At 40.4% G+C, this 19,854-nt stretch overlaps 1 protein-coding gene across 3 annotated transcripts in view; it reads right to left on the bottom strand.

Annotated features, from left to right (window-relative positions):
- LOC131035884 (actin-related protein 4) overlaps positions 1 to 19,854 on the bottom strand; it is a 239,104-nt gene that overhangs the window by 181,916 nt on the left and 37,334 nt on the right. The window lies entirely within an intron of this gene.

Genomic DNA, 19,854 nt, shown 5'->3' with positions numbered 1-19,854 from the left:
AAGCAATGCATAGAATGTCTTATGAATCTGAGAATAATCCATCTTCCATAAGCCTGTAGGCAGTGATATTGTCAAGTTATTATCATTGCAGGCTCAAAATAGGAACACCCTCCTGAGTATAATGGAGCTCGAAGTGAAGGCTATGAGAGCCTTGTTACTGTTGGGTTTTCTTGTCCTTAGTCTGTTGACAATGTAAATTTGTGTGACCTAGGAATTCAATCCCATAGCCTAGGGTTTTATAATTTCTCTTAGGATTAAGGATAACAGGAAAAAACAACCTCCTTCTAAATCTGCTACAGACCTTTCTCCACACAACACCCCCGTGACTCAAAAACGCACCAGGTTGTTTCTTTCCTTTATGCTGTTAATTCTGAATATTATCAATTTGATTTTGAATATTTTCAAAAATGAACCTGTAAATGGATTAACCATGGACCTAATGAACTACCCCAACTATTAATACTGCCCGATGGTTAAACCCGAGAGTAGTCCACTGAAAATTCTTTTTTTCAGAATACAAAGACAAACCAGCCAGACTTAGAACTATACATGTTACCTTGTTACTGTTGCACGTACTGAGAAATCATCCTAGGTCAGGGACGCACGCATATGGTCCACATTTTGTACAGTCGATTCCTTCTTGTACATAGTTAGTTCAGCTTTTTCTTTTATGTTTTAGAGTAGTTTTTTTTTCTGGTTTTAGCATGGATTTCATGTTTTATGCTTTAGAGTAGTTTGCTTCATTTGCTTTAGTGTAGGTTTGCTTTTGAAGGGGCTGTCTCCCTGTCATTTTTGTAGGGTTATGTATGCCTTACCCATCTTTGGTGTATGAAGTCAAGATGTTTTCCAATCCGTTTCTTAGATGTCGACTTTGATAGAGCACCTCATTGACAATTGCCCCAGTAGTCAGTTCATTTGGTTTAAGGCTGTCATTTTAAAAAATTTAGTTGCTTACTGCGTCTTGTTACCAACATTGCAATCATCGCACATTTAACGCTTAATATTGCTTAGGTCTGTTCTTTTATCAAAGGGAAGTGATTGCAAGTGAAAATTTTGAAGCTCTACTTCAGCGACCACTGTAAGGCTCAATCCCACGTAGGCTTCATTGCTTACTAGCCAAAGTGGAAATGAAAGAAAAATAGAAAAATCAGAAGAAAAGAAATTGAAAGAAAAAGAAATATGAAAAATACTTGGCTTTTGGGAGTGCAGACACCTCTACTAGTAGTCAAAAAGAAAATTTACCGAAAATAGAGCAATCTCTGTGAGTTTACAAGCAATAACCTCACCGGGGCTATAGACGCTCACTAACAAGAAGGCGATATCCAGGTTGCTTTTGGAGTCAGAGTCGCCCTACATAACTTGTCATGACTAAACAATGATGTTTCAACTATCTTTAAGCTGGAATGAACTTCGTTGCACACACTTGATTCCCAAGATCGATGACTTGACTTAGTTTGTAACCTCATTTTTACTTTGAATCTCTCTTTTGTCATTTGGGATGGTCTATGGGGTGTTAACCAGAGAATTTGGGTTCAATCCGGATAGTCATCCTTGAAATGTTTAGGAACATTTCCTAGCCAAGTCGCCATTTGTTGTGCGTAGCACACCCATCCCCTTCCTTGACAGGGACCCCCTACCTATAGTTGTCTACAAGTGAAATCGATCTTTTTGAGGCCTTTCAATCCCCTGCTAAATCCGCCCAAAATGTTGATAAGGGCAAAACGAAGTCGTATGTTTTCCACTCAACTCTTGCAATCATCAAAAAAATGTTGAAACCCCCAAGGCGCTAAAAATGAAGGTCGTGGTTTAGAGAGTTTTGCACATAAAGTCGAGTCCTTACGTAACGCTTATGTAATGGCCAAAGAAAGCCCCATCCAAGTGCCAAGGAAAATCAAACTAGAAAGTGCTGAAAGTAACCCTGAAAAAGACCGAAAGTCGTATTAAATCTTTCATGAAGGATAAGAAATCTTGGGGTTATCATGACAAAGGTATGCGATGTATTTCGAATTAGATTTCGCCCTGGATTTGGCCGGAAATAACACCGAAGGAGGGCACTGAGTTCTCATTCCAAAAATGTTTAAAACCCTAGAAGAATCATTGAATAGAATCCAAGTCTTTCGATTTGCTTTGTCTTAAGCCGTCAAGACCTGACAATTGTGTTGTCCGTATTTTTGCATTCACAAAATTGGACAACCCCTTTAAAAATTTTGTTCAAAAATGAAAAATTTACCCTGGGCACGCTTCCCAAGGCAAAAAAAATTGCTTCTTGTTGAGTTGGATTGTTCTTCGGTTCATCCTCAATCCATGTTTCAAATTTCATCGCGTTTAGAGTTCATTTGCTATGTCTTTCCTTCAAAATCGGGTTTTATTTTCTAGACTGCAAGTTGAAAAGTTTCTTTCCTTCGCAAGTTTAGAGTTTTCTTTATGTTTAGTGTGGTAAGGGTTTTTTCTAGCAATTACAAGTGCACTTTATTTAAAACTTGTAACTTGTAACTTGCTTTTTATTTTCCCTTTCCCCATTTTGTCTTTTAAGTTGTTTGTAAGAACTTTTTTGACAAATTACAAGTTAAATAAAAAATACAAATTTAATGAGAACTTGTAAGTTCTCATAAAAGTTCCTACTTTGTGCTTTTAAGTTGTAATAGGGATTTTATTTCCCTATTACAAGTCTTTTTAAGTTTATAAGTCTTTTTAACTTTTTAAGTCTTTTTAAGTTTTTAAGTCTTTTATGTCTTATGTCTTTAGTTGTATTGGAATTTTATTTCCCTATTACAAGTTTTTATGTTTTTATTTGTTTTAGTTGTAATGGGGGTTTTATTTCCCCATTACAAGTCTTATTTCCCCATTACAAGTCATTTTACTCTTTATTTTTGTGCTTTTGTTCCCTAGAAACCCAAATTTGCTTAAGTGAAGTAAAAGTAATGCAATTTAAAACTTGCAAAGGGGTTTTAGAAACCCGATTGCATCTTTTGGAGGGCACATTTTGCTTGAAGTTAGAAAGGAGGAACCCGACCTGCACTTTTGCTCCCACAAATCAGTTTTTTGTGGCATTCTTCCCCTAAATCCGTCCCACATTCATGCTAAGTTGTTAGGAATCGTTGCTTCTTGCCATGTTTTCTAGCAAAAACGGTTTTGGCAAACACGTTTTGCGTTTTTGAAGGTGTTTTTGAAGACGTTTTTGGATCCTTTTTTTGGCTGGTTCTTGCAACGTTTTCGAGCATGAAATTCGCCCTTGTTGCCATATTGCAAACATGTCTCACATTTTTCCTCCATTGATGAGTGTTTGAAGTCAAATATACTTCTTTTTCCAAGTCGTTCTTTGTGGAGAGGTTTAAAGGCAAAACCAATTTGTTTGTTGATTGCAATCACAACGTGGTGGGCTTCCTTACCTATTTATAAGAGCATTTTGGTTTCTCTCAAGTCCATTTGCTTTGATCTAGGGCATTCTTCAAGCAAGGTATGTGATTTTCAGTTTTGTTTTTGTTTTTCTATTTTGCTTATGCTTTGTATATCTTGTTCTTGCTTGAATTCGGATTTGCATAAGTTCTTCCCAAATTCATAGCTTCTTGAATGCAATTTGCAGATTGCATTGTTTTTCCCACCTTTCAAGTTTTCTTCTTTACTTGAAATCGGGTTTTTAAAATCCGATTCCAAGTACAAGTAAGAAGTTTGTCTTCCCCTTTGGTTGAAAAGAGTTAACATTCTTTTGCCTAAAATTGCAATATGAAAAGTTGTTTTAAAGCTTACCCATTCAAAATCGGGTTTTATAAATCTGATTACAAGTAAACGTTTTTCCCATTTTACATATGGACAAGATGAAAATATCCTTCAAAATTCCATTCATAGTCATCCATGGTTGCTATCCTTGGAAATAAGCTTCATTTCCCGCATGTCAAAACCCCATTTTTACCATTTATCGCACATTCACTCATTTCTCCCATTTCAAGTCTACTTGCAATCGAGATTTAGAAACCCGATTGTAGTTATGTCTTTCCACAAGTTCTTTCCTTTTTCATACTTGCAATACGTCTCCCAAGATCCGAAATTGGTCAAAAACTCAGTCTTTACAACCTTTTGTCTATTCATCATTCCATCTCTAAGAGTTTTTAGGTCTAGGGTTGAGTTTTTCCCCTTTCAAGAAGATCATATGGCTTTTTCAATAGATCGTGATGTTGCATTAAGGCCCCTGGATTTTCATCGCAGCATTACAAGTTCTTGTTCAATGACTGATTTGCCAGCATCGTCTTCCCAAAAGAAGATGAAGTGCAAATACGTCAAGTATCAAAATGAGATCTCTCCTTCTCAAGTCTCTTCTTCATTGGATGAGATTAAGGATACAGAGATCGGACATGTGGATATGTCAGACTTTTTCAAGAGGGTTAAAAACCCTGTGGATCATAACATGCAGCACTTGCTGGATAGTCATCTCCATCTTGCCTCTTCCTTCCCAATGGCTGCCCTAGAGCCAGAGTTTGTTCTTGCTTGTGCCGCTCACTTTGATCAAGAAACCAGAACTATAAGGGATGATGAGGGTGAGGTAGTTTTCTGTCTTGATGCTGAAACTATTGAAAAGATTTTCCAAATACCCACAGCTCCCGTTTATGTAGAGATTTCAAAGGAAAGTACAACAAAATACCACATGAAGAGGGAGAAGGAATGTAAGCGTCATATCAACAAGTGGATTCAAGAACCAAGAACTTGTCTTACGCGGTGGACAAAGTTGTTTCGCTATGATTTCAAAGGAGAAATTAGTGACACAATTACCCCTTTGAGCAGAATCATGGGTTTAGAGCATTCCAACATCTTAGAAGCATGGATGTACCAGTTCATTGTACTCATCAGACAATCTTAGCACATCTTTTGGGGTGAAATCATTAGCGACACTTTGTGTGAGTAGCTTGCCAAAGTTCCCACCACTTTGACCTTCTACATGAATTCATACTTGGTGTATATAGCAGCATCACTCAGACACTTTCCTAGTCTTTCTACCAAGGGTGATCGCTCGCTAGTGCCTGTGTGGGATTACTATGATCAGCTGCCTTTGAGACCTAGCAGGTTGCATTACAAGAGAGTCCAGGATGCTTTCTATAGCCACTACATGTGTCTATTTGACAAAACATTGAAGAACAGAAGAATATCAGATGCTGCGTGGGAAAGAGTGAATGAATATGGGTGTCTTTTCCTTCAATTCCCAACATTTACTTACTTGAGAGTTGGATGTTATAGTGGACAGCCATACATGCTTCTAAGATATCCAACCGACAAAATCATTCTTATGGAATTAGGTAGACAACTCATGGCAGTTCATGCACAGCAATCAGTTCGACATAAAGCTAGAATGGGGATATCTTCTGATAACCCATTGCAAATTGGTCGATATTCTCTCATGACATCCAAGAAGGCCAGAGCAATGGAGACTGAGATGCAGGAGATCAAACTCAAGAAGTTCAAAGCAAGGGCAGATTTTGATTACAGGGGCATGAAAGAAAGGATTCAAAGATCCTTCATACATGTGCATCACATAGAGGACATCTGGAATGACCTTCGCACAAAAGAGAAGATTCGTAGGATGGACTTTTGCAGACTCTCACTTGAGCAAATTGTTGATTTGAACCTGGCAAGCATTCCTGAAGGAATGGTTGATGATGGGAATGTACTCGATTCCGAGTATGTTGAGAAAAGAGTCGATGAAGCAACACTTCCATTGATTCACTAGTCACAGAAGGAATGCACTTCCATTCTTGATAGATTTCAGCCTATCTTGGCAAACACCAATGCTTGGCTCAAAAGTAATAGTGTTAGACCCATTAAAATCAAGACTGGAAAAGAAGATGATTCTACAGGACCTATCGAACGCAAGTCTGAAATTAGAATTGGTAACAAGGAAGGTGCTTCCTCTTCAAATACAAGGATCAAATTGAGAGTCAGCAAAGCAATGGTAATTCCTCTCGAAGAAGTGACAGTGAAAGGGAAAGAGAAACCACATCTTCATATTCACGTCATTGATCCTGAAGATCTAGAGGAAGAACAACAAAAAGATGATGCTCCTAGGTCCACAACTTTGGAGTCACCTCATGAAGTTCCTCCTCAAATCTCTTTGGATTTGCCTATGTCTTCTTTTGACATAGATGTGGATTCTTTTTCCACCATTCACATTGATCCTGTTCCATTAAGTGTGAATGCACAAAGTGTCATTCTAATTTCAGCACTAGAACCATCTCTTGATCACACACAGGAAGATTTGGTGAATATCTTTGAGGATAATCCTACCCATGTCTCCTTGCCTAGCTTGTCATTATCAGAGATTGACACTTCTACTTCCAGTTTTGACAAATTCATGTTGCAGGCATCACATTCTACGGTGACTAAACAGGCCATGGTTGTTGTTCAAACAGAAACTTCTCCCAGGGTGACCACTATAGTTCAAACAAAAACTGCTTCTTCCCCACCTCCAACTGCTTCCGAGGCAAATTCAATGGCTTTACTTCCATGGCGAAGCTCTTTCGCTCCTAAAAAAATGAAAGAAAATTCTCCTGATATCTTTGATTTTCAGCAGCTCAAACAATCTAAACCCAAGGCTGCTAAAAAAGCTAAAGACAGTCTCAAGAGTGACAGTTGACAGCAACAAGATGAAAATTGCAGAAATTGCGCCAATTGTAGATAAACCACATGAAGAGATGCAAGCTTGTGACTACAGAGTCACAAGGGTGGAGTTGGGTAAACAAACACATGCAGTCGTCATGCATGATGCTCAGCATTCAGTGACTTCATTGGTGCAACGGTATGATAAACTCCCGACGAAGAGAGACAAGCTGGAAGAAGAAAATTTGCAGCTAATCTCAGTCATTCAGAGAATCACCAAGTCTTCTGAAGAAGGGACCAATCCTTCAACTTCTTTCAATACGAAAGAATCTGTTCGGGAAATTGAAAGAGTTGCTCAGAAAGCGCAAGCACTAGATTCTTGGGTAGATCAAATTACGGATTTATGTGTTCGGGTCTTGGAGGAAGTTTTCCAGGTAATGGTCAAGTTGGAAATGATCAAAGAGAAATTGAACCAGACTTCTACAATGTTCAAACTGAATCTGGAGAAGGTTGAAAGCAACTTGAGAATTTGGCAAAGGATGCCACAGGAAAAGTTGAGTGCTCTACAAAAGAGTGGCATTATTCCTACTAGAACTGTGTATCTAGAATTTGGAGAACTTCTAGAAAATAAATCCCTTGTTCTAAAAGCATTTATTGAAGAAACTGATGATGCTTTGGGATTGCGCATGGAAGTGCTACAAGATATTGTTTCTCATTGCGAGAAAGTTTCTTGTAAAATTGTAAATCAGAATGGGGAGTTGTTGCCAAAAGAAGATGTTCTTTCATATTTGAGAAGGAAGATTCAGCAGGAATGGAAGGATGAACAATTTTCAGTTACATCAATTCAAGCCTTGGTGAAGTACCAAATCTTTCTACAGGAAATCCAGGCTACTCTTGAGAAGCATAATCCTATGATTCTCAATTGCAGCGATATAACTTTGTGCTTACTTTAAAGATTGTAGAAGGCTGCTAAAGGGAACTTCACTTCATCTAATTGCAGACTTTGTGTTGCAGCTATTGGGAGTGGAATTAGTTTAAGAATTACAATTAGAGTTGAGAAGTATCTCAAGACTTTGTGTATGTGATAGATTCTCATATAGATTAGTTTTAGAGTGCATTCTATTTGCAGACTTTGTGCTGTTGTATATTGCATTTGGTTCTAAAAAGTTATTATTCCAAAAGGTTGATAGGATCACAGATATTCAAGACTTTGAGCTTGATATTGTTTTCCTGTCTCGAAGGAAGTGACGGAAATCTTTGGGTTTTCAGGAAACTTCATTTCCTCTTTTTCATTTTATGGTACAAGTTATTACTGATATTTGCTTTTAATAGCTATTCTTTTCTGTGAAGAGGAAAGAATATAGTTTTTCTTGAAAGAAGAAGGAAAATTGTTGTCCCATCTGTATTATATTAGTTTATATAGGGGGAGCCTTCCCTCAGAATTAGGAGAGTATTTACTCATACGTTGTGACTGAAATCCACAATTTTGTACAGCTGTTGAGGTGTACAAAATTTTCAACCAACAAATTGGAACCTTGAGGTTGTCCCCTTTGATCATCTAAAATAGCATTAGGGATTTCCTTACTCAAGAGAGGATAGGATACTTAGCATTCTATTATCTGTTGACCAAAAGAGTAGGAATACAATTTCCCACATCAACACTATCCTACTCTGAAAAAATCCTATTTCAAACATTGACTCCTAGGCTTGCGTCTCTAACACAAACTATCCTTATGATATTCTAAATATGGCCGTGGTTATGGTAACCTCTACTCCTGCTTCATTTATTTCTCTAGGTGGTAAGAAAAACTATCTAGAAGCTCTGCAACAACAAAGTAGCACATTATTCATGGGTGTTATGTTGAATTCCTCTGATTTGATAGTTTCACTTGTCTTTCCAATGAAAGAGCTATTTAATGAAACTACTTGCCTATGGCTTCCTTCCTTTTGGTCATGACATATCATTCACCCCATTCGCAAATTGGGGGATAATTCAAACTACATAACTATCGACAAAATATGGGATTCACTTTTACCAAACTCTATGCCATTGTACTAGACATAAAATTTTCTAGATATTTAGAGAACAGAATCAGAGAGTGTGGGACCATCAAGTTCTAAAGTAGCTAATACACTATTCAACATATTTGCACACTTCAATCTGTTATTGCAGAAGCTAGTCAATGGTCTTTGAAAGTCTTTTTATGCTCTATAGACTACAAGAAGGCCTTTCAGTTCATACATATAAATTTTATTTCCTAGAAGTTGTATGATATTGACAGTCTTGTTGGCAAATTCTTCAAAAGTCTTTTCATGCTTTAGAGACTTCAAGAAGGCCTTTCACTTCATCCCAATAAATTCAATTCCTAGAAGTTGTATGATATTGATAGTCTTGTTGGCAGATTCTATAATTCTCATGGGCTCTTTGATTGTGTTAAGAGTAAACTGGAGTAAAACAAGGATGACTCTCTCACCAACTTATCTTTTTGTAATTAAATAGATAATCTCAAGGACTTTTGTTAACTACATACTCATTTTTTATGACAGTTGTATACTACATCATGTTGTCCACCTTGCCCGCACTGTTGATAGTTTACAGAGACAAATTGATGCTTCTTTCTCATTTTTATGAGCTTTAGTAAAATTAAATTTGTACAGTATACTCTTCAACACCTCTAGTGATACTTTTTCCAAGTTTACATTCTTTTGCAAAAAGAATATGTAGACATTATGACAATCTGCACCTACTTGGAATCAAGTTTCAGAGACCATCTTTACTCGAAAACTTGCCTCATACTTGCATCTCAGCAAGGGATATGCCTCACTTTCTGTTCTCGAGCATCAATGTTTTGAAATACAATTCCAAGATCTGACCCTTAAAGTTGAGCCTTTTCGACTTCAAATGTTTGGAACAACCAACATGGAACAGTTGAATGGAAACATTATAGGTGGGTCCATTCTCTAATGATTGAACAAATAGTAGTTTCAAATAGGTGACTTCCCAATGAATTATGCAAGTTGAGTTTCTGCCCAATCCCTTCTGCCTGAGAATATCATCAAGTTTACTTAATATGTTCATAGTACGAGATCCCTCATGAAAATGTATGTTTATTCTGACTGAACCTAAAATATCCACAGCTATCGCTTGGAAAATAATCAAACTGGAATACTAATCTCGTCCTCTGTTGAAAAAATATAAAATGTAAACAGAAATTGTGATCTATACCTATAGTCCATGATAATGCCAAACCTTAAAACCACAATGAGTTACTAAAGTGCAAAATGTTTAATTTCTTCAATATTATTGCAGCATTGCCTAATACAGATGGCATCTAGTTTCATACAGAACGGGATATATCAAATGGCATCTAGTTTCATACAGAACCAGACATATCAATATCTCATAGTAATTCTGGGCAGAACCTTAGACATACAACTGACTGCCACACTTAACAGATTACTACCATCCTAGTTCAGGTGTGTGGTTGTTCCCTGTAGCGTCAGTGGCTCCATGACTGAACAACCCCCTCTACAATGTTGATCAGATTCGTGCCACCTTATTGCCATCCAGGAAAGATGTGGCAAGAAGCGACAAAGATTTGCTCCCACAAATGCAAATGCAACTCAGATGTAGTTGCAACTCCTGACTGTACACCCCAGAGCAGTTGCAATTTAATTCTTCAGGCACCAGCGATTATGATCAGCAATGAAATAAATTTGGTGCCAATAGTGAACTTGAATTTCTCTTCTTACCACCGTCACCTTCTCTGGATGTTACGCTAGGAAATATGTTGGAAATGATTCTCAATTTCTTCAAACTGTTAATGAATAATCCTCACAACCAACCACAGGCACTCAATGGACAGTTGCAGCCCAATGAAGAAAGCTAGGAAACGGCAATGGATAATAGCACGCAGATCTGAATCACCAAACCTGACGCATGAACAAATTCACGATTTTAGTGCAAATGCTATCCTGGTATAGAATAGCCAAGTATCAGGTGAGGGTTTCTGTCCTAAACTCAGTGCTTGCAGTCAACGGGTTTTCATCCTTGAGTATGTGCTCAAACTCAGACTCAAACTGGACAATTCAAAACTTGAAAATTGGATGATCCAAACTAAGCTGGGCACCAGCTTCAAATACCTATGTTCAATGGGCCCAAGGATCCAAAATTCGCTTTAAGTAAGAATTTAAAAATATTTTTATTTGAATTTTTTTTTTTCTTTTTTTTTATTAATTATTTCATTAATATTCTTTATTATTATATTAGTTGCCCCTTAAAAGAAAGATTGACAAGCCCAACTTAAAAATATTATAACACTCTCCCAGGTTCCTTGCTCCAACTTTAGCCTACAGGAAAGAAAAAATAACCTCTCGGCTAGAGGTCTTCTTACTGGTTTAATCCCGAAAAAGGGTACATGGGATGTAGGGCTGGATCCTTGGGTGATTGAACCTCAAGTCAAGACCAATGCAAAAATTTAGCTCTTTTTCCTTCACTGATGATTGCTTCTCTAGATCTCACTAGGCATCAAAGTTGCTAGTCTTCAGACCGACCAACCCCTCCAACTCATTGGCATGTCTACTGATAATCTTATTTAAATTACTCCCCTCACCTTCTTCCCTTGAAGGAGATCATCAATAGGGTTGTCACCAAAGATATATACCAATAATACATTAAGGTCAATTGGACGTCATCTTTATAGAAACTAAACACCAAGGTGGATTTGTAAGTTATGCATTTCTTAAGGATTATCGATAGTATCCTGATTCAGCCTAAGAATCTCAGACATCATTGATCACATGGCTTGCCCTCCTGTCAAGTGTAGGCTCTACAATTATGAATTGAAACTAGCCACCATATTCTAAGAGAACAAAATGCATTGTCTCTTACCTCCTAGAAGAGTTCGAGACTAAGTATTAGTTTTATTTTACATGCCCTATCTATTATGGGCTTTTAGGTGGATACCATAAATCAGAAGCACCAAAGAGCCAAGTGATTGTCTATCCACTTTCAATCAATACACCCAAATCAGAAGGACTTGGCCCTTTTTCTCTGGGAGTATGTTAATCCCAAATAATTACTTGTAGGGTCCCTCACATTTGTCACACTGATTGCATCTTTTTTTTATCCCTATTCAAGAATTGAAGAATGTCAGTGCCCGTTGGATACATCCAATTCACATTCCTATGGGACCAATCAAGCAGCATTCTCTTTGTCATCGTTTCCAAGCCATTCCTATATCAGCCTTGGTAGAGTGAAACTATCTCACAACAGAATCAAGTTTCTTCTCCCTGTTTGAAGGTAAGTTCATTAAGGCAGGCAGGCATTACTAGTATTTTCTCTACAACTAATGATTTCATGAATGTTCGGAGAGGCTTTAGAAGGAATACTTAAATTCTTACTCAAATTATTTTGCTTGGCCCCATCAACCATGAGCATATGCCTATGAGTGTTATACGATCATGTGCTGCCTCTTTGGGCTTGAATATTGCTACACACATATCACATCATTTGCTTTTTGTCATGGTCCACCACTTATAAAATTATTTCTACAGGGCTTTTATTATCATTTAGGATTTAATCATATCAGGCCTACCTTGTTCTTTATGGTTTTTTATATGGTATGTTTACCCTAGTGAAGGAATTTTTTAGTGGCTATATGTTGCCATTTGGCTCTTTCAACATTACTATCCCCTAGATTTGGCTATTTTTAGGTTCTTCATAGCTCCCATTTGCCCCATAATTGATGAATTGCCCTTGATCCCAACACAAAATGGCATTGGCTTAAAAATTTAATTATTTAAGCTAGACATATACAGAATCATTGCTTATAACAATTTGGGCCATAATTGCCCAAATTTGTTGGTGGCTATTTTGTTTACTTTCTATAATTGGCCCTATTTTAACATATTTCCTTACAAGTTATATATCAATATGAAATTTGGAAGCCAAATCACCAAAGAAGTTATATATCAATAGGAAATAAACTCTCTAAATTACAGAAAATATTGGTAAATGGAAATTTCGCCATTTACTCTGAAATTTGATTTCCATTAGGGAAAATAAATTGTCCAGGCTGTTATGCCAGCATAATATCCCAGCATATCACTGCTGCTCAGATGTCAACACATGTTGACCCTCAACAATGTCATGGCTCTACTCCTCAATGACATGGATCTAATCCATCCCAACCACCTCCCAAGCCATAAGGACAGATACACATTACAAGTTTCTACACCACGAGAGTTATAGTAGCCTTGGATGTTAGGAGAGATTCTAGAGGGAGTGATTTGCTTCCTCCTTGCACCACCATACCTACCCACCCCCTTCAATAGTCCCTAATGAGCATTACCATGTTGGCGGCAATATTGTACACAAACATAAGACTAGTTAATTATGTGTAATTGTTTTGGTTAGTTGGCAACCGAGGGGTGGTCATTGCGGTGCGACGGTTGGCGCTCGCACCCCCTCGATATCTTTACATACTTCGGAATGTAACTTGTAACAAAAACTATGAATGGAATAACATCTCTTATCCTTGTCTGATATCTATGGCATTATCATTCTGCATTACGTGCTTTATGTTTTAAGTTATTCACCCAAGAGGGCAAACATTTGGCGCCGTTGCCTAGACGTACTCGGGAACAGAAGACGCGGATGGCGCACAGACACGACGGGCCTACCCGTTGGTGAGATTAACCCAGAGGCCGACAACACGCAAACGGAACAATCATCGTGGGACGCAGAGCGTGATGGCAAGAGGCGAAGGGGAAATTGAACCCTGTAATAATCCCGACACAATGTTGAGATAAATTGTGGCCGAAAGGAAAAATAATAAAAGTTTTTTTTGTACATGGCGTGTGCTTGCTATGTACGGAAGTGATTTATGCCCAATATATTAAATAAAGATAGAAATAAAAAACCAGAAACGAACGAGTGGGAGGCCGCGCAGAGGGCCTTGATTCTGGAGCAGCAAGTAGAACGTAGACGGAGGCTGAGGCAACTTGCCGAAGGGTGGCCCGAGGGGAACCAAGGAGGTGTCACGGAGGGTGCAGAAACCGACGGAAATTTCTACACGTCGCCAGAACACCGTAGGGTGCGGAGCCACGAAGAGTTTCTGGAGGAAACAAGGTTAAGGAGAGATCTAGTCGAAGAGACCCGGTATCGGTTTAGAAACGTATCCCTTACACCACAAAGTGAGGATCACCAAAGGGAGCCAAGAGTGGGCGCGAGTGACAACGAAGGGGAGGATAACCGTACGGTAGGTGCCACACTCGGCAGGCAAAACACCGTACCTCCAGTCACCCACGCAGGACAGACCACCGGCACCGGAGGGAGCGGCGCAGGGGCAGGGGCCCAAACACAGCCACAGCCACTTCCAGGAAGACGACCCCCATCAATGGGGAGTAAACAGAAACTGTCGAAGTTCAATGGCGACGGGAAGGAAGATCCCGTCCGCCATTGTCGAACGTGCGAAACCATATGATCAGCGAACGGTGTTACCGACCAAGACGAATGGGTAACACAATTCCCAGCAACCTTGAGAGGAGTGGCCATAGACTGGTACTCAGATATGGACAAAGCCAAAGTTGGCACATGGCCCGACCTGAAGGAGTTTGGGATAGAGTTTCGCCTCCTGAGAGATGACAACGAAATAGTCGCTGAGATCTATGGAACGAAGCAGAACAAGAACGAGACTGTCCGAGCCTATAGTCGGCGGCTGAAGGAACTATTGGGAAAAATGGAGAGTCAACCATCAGATGGGTTGAAAAAGCGATGGTTCGTGGAGGGACTAAAGCATTCCCTCCAAAAGAAGATGAAAAGCGTTCCACCTACATCGTACGAAGACGCATACAATAGACCGATGGATCTCGAGAGCGAGACCAAGACATCGAAGAAAAAGAAGAAGGATAGCTCGTCCGAGGAGGATGACTCGTCACAGGAAAGCAGCAACGACAGCGAGGCTGGCAAACGAGTGCAAGCGCTCCAGAAAGACATGGAGTGAATGAGGAGGGAATTCAAAACAATGAGAAGCACCGTCGGACCGAAGGGGACATATGGTGCACTGAGTGCAAAGAGGAGGGGCACACAAAGGGTACTTGCCCGAAGAAGGCATTCTGCGAGATTTGCCAAGTGATGGGACACTCCACCAAGGAGTGCCCATACAACATGAAAACCCGGAATATGCAAATGAACCAGGTGCTGTTCACGGAGCAGGCCACAATGTCTGCACCAGCGGGTACGGGCCAACAAGCGAACAACAATGCAACCTCGAGAAGCTACCGAGATAACCGGTGGGGAGGACAAAACAACAATAACAACACGAGGAGCTGGATCCAATACGACTCCAAAGGTCGACCGATGGTACAATGCAGAGCATACAACGAGTGGGGGCACTTCGCTCGAGACTGCCCGAAGGGAGAGGCCACACAATATTTGTGCAAATGGTGCGGACCGGGAGACCACGAAGACGCCACCTGCCCGAAGTCCGGCGTCAACTTGCTCAATGTCGAGGAAACCAAAGAAGAGGAAGTGTTGGCCGTAACCCGCGCCCAAGCCAAACACGCAATGTGCCCAAACCCGGAGATAGAGAAGCGAAGGGCACGGGAAGCACGGGAAGAAATTGAGAAAGAGATAAGAGAAAGGGCGAAGGCGAAGGGTACGACGAGTACTTCCAGCCGACCGGAGGCAGAGGATGCTATACTAAATCAAATTTTAAAATTAAAACTGGAGGTGCCTGTGAAGGTACACGACCTCCTCCAGACGATGCCTCAATTACGAACAGCGTTGCTGAATAATCTCTCCCAACCACGCACCAATACCAACCACCGCATAGATGTTCCTAGGGGGTCTGCAATAGACCCCATGTTGCTGGTAGTTAACACTGGAAGGAACCTGGCCATTGTGGAGATGGGTATCCTTGGCACCATTCTAACCGATACCATCGTCGATGGTGGATCAGGAGTGAATGTTCTTCCAGAAGAAACCTGCCAGAAGCTGGGGAAGCCGACGTTGTGGCCATCTAAATTCAATCTGCTCGGAGCATATCAGCATGGAATCAAACCCATCGGGACACTAATGGGCCAACAAGTTACCATCGGGACGCAACCCTTCATACTGGACTTCGTGGTAATCCCACTAAAGAAAAAAGGGTATGATGCGATCTTAGGGAGAGGGTGGCTGGTGGCAGCCAAGGCCACCCACAACTGGAAGAAGAACACTCTGTCTATGGAGAATGGAGGAAGGAAGTTTATCATAGACCTCGGGACACAGTTGGTTAGTGAGGAACTGGCATCATCTTCGTAATCGGAAGGTGAAGGAGAAGGCAACCTGAGGAACGAAGGACGAGGCTGCAAGGAGCCCAACGACAAAGGGATTCTCAAACTAGGAGAGTGCTCTGAGGATGAGATGGGGTCATTGAAAGGGCTCTTCCACTGGCAGATGGAGGATAATGAAATGTTCCAGAGCTACATGTTCGAAGTAGAGGAACCAGAGCAAGTAACAAAGGAGGTGTACCTGCCAAAATACATAGAATATTGGAAGGGAGACGCCCCAAACCTTGGTGACGTAGATAATCCGAAGATCAATTGTGTCGGCAACGATTGGAACCCTGTGTGGAAGGCCGCAGCTTTCAAAATCTTTATTATTCTTCTTCTTCTTATGTACGGGAAGGAGATTGTGGTCCCTATAGAATTTGTGGTTCCAGGTCTTCGGATGGCCATCGAAAATTGAAACCCTACCACAAGAAGCGCGCAGGGGACCCGAGAGGCCAAAAGGACACCCGAGAGTCCGGAGGGGAACCCGATAGGATGGAAGGGGACTCGAGAGGCCGGGCAAGCGACTTGAGAGGCACGGGACCAACGCGGGAGACTCTTGGGCGAGGAAAACCGAGAAGGATGAAGGGCGATCCCAGAGACAGGGGACCCGAGCCGAAGACTCTCTAGACAACTAAATTAGGAAATTGAAACAAAAAAAAAAAAAAATTACGGCCGTATGGGTCCATACGGCAGTTTACCGTACAGCTTGAAAAAAAAATTAATAAAAAAAAAAAAAGAGAAGAAAGCCACGGTGGAACCGCCGTACGGTAGCACCACCGTGCGGTGGCAACATCGACGGTGGGACCACCGGCGATGGAACCATCATACGGTAGCACCACCATGTGGTGGCAACACCGGAGGTGGAACCATCGTACAGTAGCACCACCGTGCGGTGGAAACCACCGCTGCCGCAAGGAATAAAGGCGCGGAGCACAGAGACATAAACGCAGCGCCGCACAAACAAACACAGTCGTACGGTGGAGGGGTGTTGACCGCACGGGAAGGTGGTCATACGATTGGAGGTGCCAGTGTTGTTGTTGACCGTATGGGGAGGTTGTATAGTCGGGGTGCCATCGGGGACATTACAGGAAAAAAAAAAAAAAAAAAACGATGACCAGATTTAAAATCATTCGATGGAGTTTGAAGCCAGGACACTGCAAATTTAGAGTGGAGAAGAAGGGTTTTTGCATCTTAAAATATCACTGAAATGATGTGCGCCATGGACTTTCTTGTGGTTCTAAGGGTTGTAAATTGGTGTTGGCGGCAGGGGCGCTGCCCCTCAACCCCACTGGGGGCATTGCCCCCAGACCCCCAGTTTATTTTTGAGACACTTGTTGGAGTTGGGCGAAGGGCATTAGAGATGTCACGATAAGTGTTGTGGTTGTTCGTACTATGAGAAGGAAGACTAAAGCTAAGCATTGGTGAGGGAAGGCATTTGCAGGTCCGCGCAGTTGTATGACACCAAGGAGTTATTCAGTTCAGTTTTTAGCCTTTGGGGAGTGTGATGGAGGATTTGAGGTGTCTCCTAGCCTTTGTGCCAGAGGGTTGTGGCCACCTCCAAGCAAGAATGGTACGCTTTGAGGAACTCGGAGTATGTCTCGGCTGGACGAGAGGTTGCCTTGGTGGATGCAAAGAGGGCTCGGGAGGAGCTGACCACCAGGTTGGAGGCAGTAGTAGCGTGAGACTTAGCTCAGCGTACCAAGGAGTTGGATGTCGCGAGGGCAGCGCGGGTGGCTATCGAGGACAAATTGGCTAGGGAGACAGTATCATTTGAGTAGCAGTTGGTGGAGGCTGAAAAGCATGTTTTGCAAACAAGTTTGGTTTAGGCACAAGAGGATTGTGATGTCAAAGGAAGCACTAATGGTGAAATCCACACTTGAGCATCGGATGGTAGCAAAAAAGGGTTTTCAGGTGAGGACGCAGCAGGTGTATAAGTTTCGGGCTCGACTGGCGTCAGCAGTTCTGTTTAATGTCATCTCTATTTTGTATTAAGTCGTCCGAAGACGACTTCTTTTCTTTTGGGGGGTATGATGTTGGCGGCAATATTGTACACAAACATAAGACTAGTTAATTATGTGTAATTGTTTTGGTTAGTTGGCAACCGAGGGGTGGTCGTTGCGGTGCGACGGTTGGCGCTCGCACCCCCTTGGTATCTTTATATACTTCGGAATGTAACTTGTAACAACAACTATGAATGGAATAACATCTCTTATACTTGTCTGATATCTATGGCGTTATCATTCTGCATTATGTGCTTTATGTTTTAAGTTATTCACCCGAGAGGGCTTCCTCCTTGCACCACCATACCTACCCACCCCCTTCAGTAGTCCCTGATGAGCATTACCATACCATGTATTAGTCCTTTCACTTTAATTAATATTGGCATTGGCAATTCCTCCTTTCCAGGCCTCAACAAAGAGATTTGATGAGTTTGCATCCTATCCTTTCTATTTTCATCAGACTGATATCTCTCGGCGCTGTTTAGACAGAGGTATTTAAGATATCCATCTAGATGTATTTAATATATCTTTCACTTTAATCAAAGTTGGCATTACCAATTCCTCCTTTCCAGGCCTCAACAAAGAGATTTAATAAGTTTGTATCCTATCCTTTCTATTTTCATCAGCCTTCGCTCTTTGTGGATTTTGTTCCCCAACATGGCTATTTGTATTAACATGGGTTGGTGTGGCACTCCTTCATTTTGTTTTTTGGTGTTTTTACTCCTTTGTTTTGCTTTCATAGGAAGTTCTCTTCCTAGCACTTTCTACTATAAAAAACTAATGTCTTCTCAAGTCCCATTGACCTACTTTTGGTCACTCATATGCATTAAAATACTTATCTATACTCACCCCTATTTTAACACCTTCGTTTACAAGTTATATATCGATAGGAAATTTCGAAGCCAAATCACCGAACATGTTATATAGGAAAAGGAAATCTTACTCTCTAAATTACAAAAAATATTGGTAAATGGGAAATTTTGCCATTTACTCTAAAATTTGATTGTCTCTAATAAAAGAAATTACCAAAAGATTTTATGCCAACATGATATCCCAGAATATCTCTGCTACTCAAATGCCCTTACATGTCCCTTAACAATGTAGTTCCACTCCTTGACATCATGGCTCTGCTCCTTGTAGATTCCATTCCCCCCACATGGCTATTTGTATTAGTTTCTTAAAGCCAGTTGTGTTGGTGTTGCAGAACATTTTGTTTTAGTGCTTTTGTTCTTTTCTTTTTCTTTTATAGGATCTCTCCTCCTACCACTTTCTACTGTAAATTGACATATTCTTGAGTCACATTGACCTACTTTTGGTCACTTGTACACATTAAAAAAATTATCTTATCTTATCTATAGTGGATTCGTCAAGATATCCATAGAATTTTCAAGAGGCTATTCTTAAAGTATACCTTAACCCCTCTAAATGCACTCTTCTTAACCCATTGACCTGTTTTAGTGGTTTGTGTGCATTAATATAATTGGTTTATTCTTTCTTTCTTTCTTCATTTTAAAAAATTCACATGCAAACCAAGTAAATCCTCAAACCATATCTACCATAACTTAGCTTAAATTTGATTATTGGTTCGTCATGATAGTGGATGAGAAATAATTCAAATTCCAGATTTTGGGAATAACCTTTAGTCCAAGAAAGCTTTGAAGATATAATTAGGATTTCATGATCTTCAGTTATTCTATTAAACTCCAAAACTCTTTCCCTGCTTGTGACCTCATCATGAAAAAATTATCCAAAGGTATTTCTTTCTTGCTAAGAATATTTTTTTTAGAAGAATCGAAATGATTTTAAGATTCTATAAAGAAAAGTGAAAAAAAAATCATAAGATATTTCTAACAAAATCATCTTGTTGTGAGGGATCACTGATGGATGTGAATGAAATAGAAAGCAAATCCAAAGTTTAAAATGTACGATGAGATGGAAAAAAGCTTAGAAACAA

This window comes from Cryptomeria japonica, chromosome 8 (genome assembly GCF_030272615.1).
Source record: "Cryptomeria japonica chromosome 8, Sugi_1.0, whole genome shotgun sequence".
Lineage (NCBI taxonomy): Eukaryota > Viridiplantae > Streptophyta > Pinopsida > Cupressales > Cupressaceae > Cryptomeria > Cryptomeria japonica.
Note: the sequence above shows the minus strand (reverse complement) of the source record. Positions and strands in the feature narration are given on the sequence as shown.